Source organism: Pogoniulus pusillus, chromosome 9 (genome assembly GCF_015220805.1).
Source record: "Pogoniulus pusillus isolate bPogPus1 chromosome 9, bPogPus1.pri, whole genome shotgun sequence".
Classification (NCBI taxonomy): domain Eukaryota; kingdom Metazoa; phylum Chordata; class Aves; order Piciformes; family Lybiidae; genus Pogoniulus; species Pogoniulus pusillus.
In genome coordinates this window covers 34963496-34973382 of record NC_087272.1, presented here as the reverse complement: position 1 = coordinate 34973382, position 9887 = coordinate 34963496, and the positions used below count along the sequence as shown (strand labels likewise).

The following is a 9887-nucleotide window of genomic DNA, read 5'->3' as shown; positions in this document are numbered from 1 at the left end:
TCTTCTCCATTCCCTTCCCACCTCCACCACCCCCTCACCGCCCCCCCGGTCCAGCGCCCCGCGGTGGAGTCGGGTCGTTTCTTCCTCCGCCGTCCGATGTCACTGTCCCTCGGTTGGGTCCTGAGTCTCTCCGTTGCCGCCGCCACCGGCTCACCGCCGGGCTCGGCCCTGGCTGCCGCCTCCCAACCGCGGATCCAGTCCCTTTGCAGGGCCCGCAGGGCGGCCGGCTTGTATTTATTATTAATTATTATTATTATTATTATTATTAATTATTATTATTATGATTACGATGACAAAGTTCACGCAGTTTTTAGGCATCTCCGTTTAGGGTTTTCTAATTTCCTTTGAAAAGGCACAAACTATAGCTCTTAGTTGAATGTTGACAGCTAAATGCTTTTTCTCTTTTTCCGTGTCTTTCTACGACTGTGTTCTGTGACTCAGCTGTATAGTGTCAATATCAGTACAGACTTGTCTAGTTGACCGTATAAATAATGTTTTCCCTTCTCGTAGTCTCTATGGCGTGTCTTTATGGAGAAATTAAAGTTCTCACGGGTTCCGTTCCTTCCCTTTGCGTTTAGAGAGACCAGGTTCAGGCAGCGTTTTTTGCTTTACTTTTTAATCGGTTGCATGTCGTCTCATTTATGATCATAATTTTTCTTTTTAACCTTTTCATTTCTTCTTTTTTACCTTTTCATTTCTTCTTTTTTACCTTTTCGTTTCTTCTTTTTTACCTTTTCGTTTCTTCTTTTTTACCTTTTCATTTCTTCTTTTTTACCTTTTTAGTTTCTTCTTTTTAACCTTTTCATTTCTTCTTTTTTACCTTTTCGTTTCTTCTTTTTAACCTTTTCATTTCTTCTTTTTTACCTTTTCATTTATATTTTTTTTGGGGGGTTGTTTTTCTTCTTTCCCTACCTGTTGGAATATGTTCGTGAGCATAACCGTCATAAATTATGTTCAGGGTTTTCAGATTTATTTATACGTGGTTCAAATGAATGCTTCTATTTAAAAGGGGGAAAATATTTCTACATGTGCATATAGTTTTCCAAGAGTGTACCATTAATTAATTGTTGATAATAAAAACCAAAAGCAAACATAGCACTGCGGCTCTCCTGACTTCTCGTTAGGGATTTATTGTGGGTATTTGTTTTTTTGCGGGAGGAAGGTCTCGGGGGGGTCCTTTTTTTTTTCCCTGACAAAGACAACTCGCACATCACAAGACTGAGTCATCTAAAGGAGATGGGCTCGGCAGCATTATTTTTAATCTCTTTTACCATCAAAGAAATCCCATCAGCGTGGGTCCCAGCACTGCTGCCTAATCGTGCTGTTATTAATTATTTGCAAACAGGATAATTAGAGGGGGGGGAGGGCGGAAGATGCGCCAGATCTGACCTTTTGAGCCACATCGAAAGTTGGAGCTGGCCAATATTAAGCGATATGCGTTATGAAGAAAAAAGAAAAACGAAGGTGGGACACACAGGCACACAAATTCCAGGTCTGGTTTGCCAGTAGGTACGGAGCACCCTGCAGGTTAGTGAGAGCTGTGGCCAGCCATTCTAGCAACACATGAAAGTTAAAATGGATTTAGGATATGCTGCTTCTGCTTCTACCGAGGCAGCGAGAGCGCCCAGATCAGCCCGGCCGCAGCCTTGCCGCTTCCCCCGCAGCTCGGCCGGTTCTGCTCCGTGGGAAGAGGGCAGCGGGGTCGGCGCGTCAGACCCCCGCAGGGCGCAGGGTACCAGCAGACACCCCTCACCAAGTCGAGCTGGCATCGAGCTCCACCAAAACTCCTCGGGGACAGAGGCGGGATTCCGGCCGCGAGAAGGACCGAAAGAGCCCTGGGCGGGGGAGGGGGTGCAGCGGAGCCCGGTGCCACCCTTCCGAGATTGCCCCTGCACGTCCCTGCCGGGGCCATGAACTCTCTCTGACTCTCAAAGTCAGTGGGAAAGAATTAAAAAAAACCCCAACAACTCCGACTATTTGGGGTTTTGCCAAGAAGTGAATATGTCAAGAGCACTGCTCTGCGGGGTCAGGGTGCTGGGGAGAAGGTGCCAGGGGAAATGGGAGAAGTGCCATGTCCCTAATTGCTTCCCTAATAACAGTGCTCCAACGATCAGGTTTTAAATGCTGCGAATAAAACATGCAGTCTATTTTCTGGAGGGGAAAAACAACCAACCAAGCTCGTACATATTTCTCCAACACACGTTTTGTGATAACGTGGCTAACTTTTGCTGCTTTACTTTTGCTTCCAAAAGTCCTTTCGTGACCTAGGAATATCTTTGTTCAAAGTAAACGATACCTCTAGGAATCACTCAGCTGTTGACTGCGGTGCAGCTCTGCTAACAGTGATCTACGTGGAAAAAGTTTCCTGCTGGAGAAGCTGCAGGGCTCAGTCCATCTGGTGGATGCAGAGATGGTCCTTGAGCTCTCAGAAGAGGCCAGACCTCTAAACCAATTCAAAGATACCTCTTCTGGTCAGGCCTTGCTGTGTGGAGATGATCAGCTTCCATTTCATGGCATGCAGTCATGATTTGAAAGCATTAAGAGATAACAACATGTTACTTTGGGTATTTTTTTGCCAAGTTCACTATTTTGTCTGCTATGGCTTGGGGTTTGTTTCTAAGATGAAGACTTCATCTTCCAACATTGGAGCTACATGTCTGCTAGATCTTTTCTCTCTTTTGATTTTACTCTGCTGTAAAATGATTTGCATCTTGATCTGTCTTCTTCCTGATAAACCAAACAGGCATGTGTCCTCTGCACCTCCCACACTGCCTGAGGCTCAAACCTTTAAAATCTTTTCCAGAGCTGGAACCACTCTTTCCTGTTTCTGAAGATGCCTTGTGAAAGGGACACCAGCACAGTACCAAACACTGTGGTGTCTCTCTTACTGATGTTTCATACAGACCTAGGATTACTTCTATTTCTGATCACCATTTTCCACCCATCTAAGCTTCTCGTTTGTCCTTCTTGGAAACTTCTGTCACTTACTCTCCCATAAATCCTTTCCCAAACATGTTTTCCATGTTCTTGTCACTCCTACAGCACAGTGAACCATGGGAGGCCTGAGGCATACAGCACCCTTCATTGGTAAGGACCAGCCTGCCTGTGACAGATGGGTTCATCAGTCTCTGTGATTGCTCAGCCAGGTAGAAATGGATGGTTTGGAAATATGTGAAGTTTATTTCTCCTGCCTCTCCTCAAAGGCAGGAGTTTGAAAAGGATTATTAATAATCTGCAGGATATTTGTTGACCTTTAGGGGCATTGAAACTAGAGGAGGGCCATGGAGTAATTGTGCCAGGGGAAGGTTAGATTGGATATTAGGAAATCTTTCTTTATAGAAAGAGTAGTAAAGCAGTGAAATAGGCTGCCCAGGGAGGTGCTGGAGTTACTCCCCCTGGAGAGGTTCAAGACACATGTGGACGTGGTACTTTGGAATATGGTTTAATGGCCATGGTGGTGTTGGGTTGATGAACTTGATGATTTTGGAGGTCTTTTCTAACCAAAATAATTCTATGATTTGGTGATTCTATGATCACAGCATGAATGGAGTTCAATACGATGTACAGCTACACAGATATACCTCACAGGCTGTCACAAATTGCAGGTTATTTTTGAATCATAGAATGGTAGGGGTTGAAAGTGACCTCTGGAGATCATCTATCCCACCCCCCCCTGCTAGAGCAAGGTATGCCTAGATAAGGTTGCACTGGAATGCATCCTGGAAGGTTTTGAAAGCCTCCAGAGAAGGAGAATCCATGACCTCTGCAGGCAGCCTGTTCCAAGGCTCAGTCACCCTCAAAGTAAAGACATTTCTCTTTGAGCACAGATGAAACCTCCTGTGTTCTAGTTTGTACCCATTGCCTGTTGCTCTATCATTGGGCGCTGCTGAAAAGATTCCAGCCCCATCCTCATGACCTCCATCCCTTATATATTTATATGCATGTTTTGTTTTGTTTTGTTTTAACCTTAGGATTCTCACATCATAGTTCCAAATAATCACCTCAAAGCAGCTCTGTAAGGAGACCTCAAAAGCTCCTGGCCCTGTGTCAATTTCACAATGCCAAACTGTTTCTAGAAACAGCTACCAAAATACTCTTCAGAAAGGTTATCAAAAGAGATGAGCTCTGAAAATAAGTTGTTCAGGAATCTCCAAAGGTAACAGTGCAAACAACATGCCACCACATCTGAGATGTAAACATCTGAGGAACCCCCCCCTTCTCACTTTAATTCCAAAGTCACACATTTGCTTTACAAAGTGAGTGTCCCTGCATCTCTCATCACCAAGTCTTTACATTTGGAAGGAAGAGCAGTAGTTAAAACCATATCTGCTGGTACTGAATGCACTCATGACAGGCTGTTTTACAAGAGTGATGCTTTAAATGCACAGATCTAATTATCACCAATCTAATTTTCCAACCAAATCAGGGTTTTTTCCAACCAAAAAACCCCATTCTGTGGTTAAACAATCCTTAGGAATATCTCTGTGGAGGCATAAAGACAGACATAGTGTGGGTGGTTTTGTCTTGTTGCAGAATAAAAGAGGATGTGCCTATCTAGGCATCTACGCCCTTCACTTCCATCATGTTCACTTCCCACTGGCAGTGTGGCACTCCTAAAGTATGTCTGGGCTGATTCACCAGAAAATCTAGTGGCATTCACAGCAAAATGCCAAGAATGATGGAGGGCATACATCATCCAAGAGAGGTGGAGAAGCTGTTTGCATTAACAAGAGAGTGTTCTGTCCTGTATACATGAATCACAGAATGGTAGAGGTTGGAAGGGGCCTCGGAAGATCATCAAGTGCAACCCCTCCACCAGAGGTGAATCACCTAAAGCAGACCACACAGGAACACACCCAAGTGGGCACTGAAAGTATCCAGAGATGAAGACTCCACCACCCCTCTTGGAAGGCTGTTTCAGTACTTCTACCAGCCTCAAAATAAAGAAGTTCCTTCTCGTGTTTAGGCTGAACTTTCCATGTTCAGGTTTCTGTCCGTTACCTCTTGTCCTGTCACTGGGGACCACTGAGAAGAGTCTGTCCCCATCTTCTTGACACCTATCCCTTAGATATTGTAAGTATTAATAAATCTCCCTCAACCTCCTCTTCCCTAAGCTGAACAGATCCATCTCTCTGAGCTTTTATGCTTAGGACAGGTGTTCCAGTCCCCTAATCATTTTAGTAGTCCCATGGTGGACTCTCTCCAGAAGCTCTTTGTCCTTCTTGAGCTGTGGTGCCCAGAACTGGACACAATACTCCAGGTGAGGCCTCACCAGGGCAGAGTAGAGGGGGAGGAGAACCTCCCTGGACCTACTGGCCACACTCCTCTTAAAGCATCCCAGGATGCCATTTGCTTTCTTGGTTGCGAGGGCATGCTGCCAGCTCATGATTGTCTACCAGGACTCCCAGGCCTTTTTCCTCAGAGCTACTGCCCTGGACAGGTTGAATCAGGCACTTTTGGGTTTCACCCATTCAATCTAACATTTCACTCACCACATCACTCGAATTCAATTTTAACTTTGTCTTGGAGACAAAAAAATGTGTAGGATAACACCTGACAGTGTGATCATTTGATTCCTGCCTTAGCAGCTTTAAACCCGGTAAAGGGAATACATCCAGCTTCAAGTTAATCAAATGATTGCCACAGGATTTGGTTGAGGTTGAGCTTTTTAGCTGAATTCTGCAAAGAAACATGTTCTTGACTGAGAATATCCATGGAGAACAATACAGGTTAATGAAACACTCCAAAAAATGTTGGATATAAATCCACTCATTTCAAGGTCTAAGCCAACATCTATTTTTAAATATGAGATCTTAAATATTTTCCACCCAAACTATTTCTTGTGTGTTCTTTTAAATCACTCATTACTGATGAATTCCAGAATTGGGTTTTCATAGAATCATAGAATCAACCAGGTTGGAAGAGACCTCCAAGATCAGCCAGACCAACCTAGCACCCAGCCCTAGCCAGTCAACCAGACCATGGCACTAAGTGCCTCATCCAGGCTTTGCTTGAACATCTCCAGGCACAGCGACTCCACCACCTCCCTGGGCAGCCCATTCCAATGCCAATCACTCTCTCTGGCAAGAACTGCCTCCTAACATCCAGCCTAGACCTCCTTGGCACAACTTGAGACTGTGTCCCCTTGTTCTATTGCTGGTTGTATGGCAGAAGAGATTAACCCCACCTGGCTACAGCCTCCCTTCAGGTAGCTGTAGACAGCAATGAGGTCACCCCTGAGCTTCCCTCTTCTCCAGGCTGCACACCCCCAGGTCCCTCAGCCTCTCCTCATAGGGTTTGTGTTCCAGGCACCTTACCAGCTCCTCACACGTTCCAATATCACAGTATCACCACCAAGGTTGGAAGAGACCTCACAGATCATCAAGTCCAACCCTTTACCACAGTGCCCAAGGCTAGACCATATCTCAACATCTCTCTTGAATTGAGGGGTCCAGAACTTGACACAGCACTCAAGGTGTGGCCTGACCAGTATTGAGCACAGGGGAAGAATAACCTCCTTTGTCCTGCTGGCCACACTGTTCCTGATCCAGGCCAGGATGCCAATCTGTAGTTCAGAAGTTCTGGGCTGCCATCAGTGACTATTTTCCTATATTCTAAGGGCAAGTGAAATCATGGCCTCCTAAATGTCCCTTACATACATTTCTTCATTGTCCATTCTGGTGGGCAATAATCCCTGCTATGCTCATGGGGGCACCTTCTATCCTAGCCCAAAGTGCATTCCACAGCTGAAATCAAATACATCTCCAAAAGTGATTAATTTTTCCTGTTATTACTGATTACTTTCACCGATCAATACTTTCACTGGTGCCTTCCACTAATACATTTTAAACGTCAATGTGGGCATTAATTATCCTTAATTATTTCCTTTCAGAGCTCATCAAATGGAACTTTTTGTTTTGGAGCTTTGGTGAGTGATTTTGAGACACATGCATAAATTTGAGACCAAGTTTGCCTTGGAAATTGTACACACTCTGAACAAATTTGTCTGGGATAATTAGTATAAGACCTCATAGGTTTAAAATGATGTTATTAGACTTAGAAAGTAATGGTTTGGGTGTTTTGTTTGGTGAATGGTAACGGTGAAATGAGGTTTCACCTCAACACAAGGGGGAACTTCTTTACTGTAAGGGTCCCAGAGCCCTGGAACAGGCTCTGCAGAGAGGTTGTGGAGTCTCCTCTGTAGACTTTTAAGCCCTGTCTGGATGCATTCCTCTGATCTGAGCTAGATTGTGTGGTGCTGCTCTGGCAGGAGGGTTGGACTCAATGATCTCTTTGGGTCTCTTCCAACCCCTGACATTCCTGTGATTAAAAATGAAAACATTTTAGCAATTCAAATATTTCAATAGGCATATTAACCCCCCTGTAATTTCTAAACCTGCTTACATGTGAGTCCTGAACACAAAGGAGCTTCCCCCAACAATGTAAAATATTAACAATACAAGAGGAGATCCAATTACAGAGCTGTGTGTTGCAATTCTCAGTGATTTATAAAAGGCAGAATTCAGAGATGCTCTACTATAAATTATCATTAAGATGAGACTACAGTTTGGTCTAATAGAATCCCATTATTTAGAAAGGGAAAAAAAGAACCCCTATTAGATTATAGACTTAATTCCTTGCCAGTGCTGAGGTCACTGCTCTTTTATTCTCAGGATTTTCTACATGAGAATCATTGGCACAGTTGAAGAATCTTCTTGAATAGTTACAGAAAAGTAAGAGGAGCTCTGTGTTGACTTTGTTGACCATGAATCACAGAACTGTGAGGGACCTCAACGATCACAGAGTTCCAACCCCCCCTGCCATGGGCAGGGACACCTCACACTAGATCAGGTTGCTCAGAGCCACATCCAGCCTGGACTTAAAAACCTCCAGGGATGAGGCTTCCACCACCTCTCTGGGCAACCTGTTCCAGTGTCTCACCACCCTCATGGTGGAATGTAAATAGTTGTAGTTAGGAAATCACAGAGAGTCATGGAATGGTAGGGGTTGAAAAGTACCTCCAGAGTTTGAGTCCAATCCCCCTTTGAAAGCAGGACTGCCTAGGACAGGCTGGACAGGAATGCATCCAGAAGGGTTTTGAAAGCCTCTGGAAAAGGAGACTCCACACCCTCCCTAGGCAGCCTGTTCCAGTGCCTGACCACTCTTTCAGTAAAGACATTTTTCCTAACATCCAATCTAAACCTCTGTTGGTCAACTTGAGGCAATTTCCTCTTGTCCTGTCACTACTTAATTGGAAGAAGAGACCAATCCCCAGGTGGCTCCGACCTCCTTTCAGGGAGTTGTAGAGAGCAAGAAGGTCTTCCCTCAGCCTTCTCTTCTCCAGACTGAGCAACCCCAGTCCCCTCCAGCTGCTCCTCACAAGCCCTGTTGTCCAGATCCTCCACCAGCTTTGTTGTCCTTCTCTGGACCTGCTTTGCCACCTCAATGTCCTTCCTGCATGACCCAGAACTGAACCTAGTCTTTGAAGTGTGGCCTCACCAGAGCAGAGGGTCCTAGCACAGTGTGAAGGATCTTGTGCTGTACACCAACACATGAGGTTTTTCTGAGCCTGCCACTACTGAGAAGTTTCAGCCAGCACTGGTTTCAGTGGGATCTAATCAGTGCACTACTCTTAAGAATAAAACCACAGTCTGGGAGACACTTTATACCAAAGCTGAAATCCACTGTGGGAGGAGAAAGTCTCTTCAGAGATGTTTAGCTGGGGTAGCAGGGTTAAAAACTGGATCAGATCAATTCATTGCCAAAAGGTCCCCAACAGAATTACACCAGCAGGAGAAAGTCTCTTTAGAGATGTTTAGCTGGGGTAGCAGGGTTAAAAACTGGATCAGACCAATTCATTGCCAAAAGGTCCCCAACAGAATTACACCAGCAGGAGAAAGTCTCTTTAGAGATGTTTAGCTGGGGTAGCAGGGTTAAAAACTGGATCAGATCAATTCATTGCCAAAAGGTCCCCAACAGAATTACACCAGCAGGAGAAAGTCTCTTTAGAGATGTTTAGCTGGGGTAGCAGGGTTAAAAACTGGATCAGATCAATTCATTGCCAAAAGGTCCCCAACAGAATTACACCATTTGTGGGCAGAGTGGGCAGGAGGCCTTTAAAAACTTTCCTTTCTCAGTCCTTTGACAGTAGAAAAGGAGAGGGGGAGACACAGAATCATAGAGTCATTAAGGTCGGTGAAGACTGCTAAGATCATCAAGTCAGTCTGTTTGGAATGGTAGGACTTTCAGTGCTGTACAGTTGCTTGATCTTGACATATTGGAACATAAGCCATGGGTTCAGAATGTATAAAGGGGAAAAGTACTGAGTTAAGTAAAGAGAGGGTCAAAAATGACCTTAAAGATTGTCGCAGCAGACAGAGTTATGTGGAACATGAGCCTGGGGTTTTGTTAACCTTTGCTTACCTAGTTGCTAACACACGAGGTCTGTCTTAATGAGGTATGTACTGAGGTCTGTCTTAATGACCAATTAGGATCTGGCATGATCTTTTAGCTTGTGTGTTAAGGTATATAACCAAGTGCTGAAGGTACAATAAACAGAAGTTGGCTTACATCAAGCTGCTCCCTGTCTCTTCAATCACGGCATCAGCCCAACACCACCACACTTACTACACCAAGTCTTGAAATCCCACTGCTACACTTGTCAGTACAGCTGTGATGCCACTGAAACATCTCCATGGCCTCTAAGGGTGGGCTCAAAACCTCATTTGTGTATTCTATCTACATTGCCCAGAGCAGTTTAGATCCTGTCATCTCCTTTTGCTCCCAGTGTTAAATTAGCCACGTGGGATGTGTTTTCAGAATGGTGTATCAGAGGGTCACATAGATGTTAGGCTCCCTCAGTGTCACAGTTGTGGGCAGGAAAGAGC

At 44.8% G+C, this 9887-nt stretch overlaps 1 protein-coding gene across 1 annotated transcript in view; it reads left to right on the top strand.

Moving 5' to 3' along the window:
• Window positions 1-1095, top strand: part of PHOX2B (paired like homeobox 2B) — a 3537-nt gene extending 2442 nt beyond the window's left edge. Inside the window, exon 3 of the mRNA XM_064149192.1 lies at window positions 1-1095. This exon is cut by the window's left edge and continues 824 nt beyond it. The gene's annotated coding sequence lies outside the window, so the exon portion shown is untranslated.
• Window positions 1096-9887: the final 8792 nt, after the last annotated feature.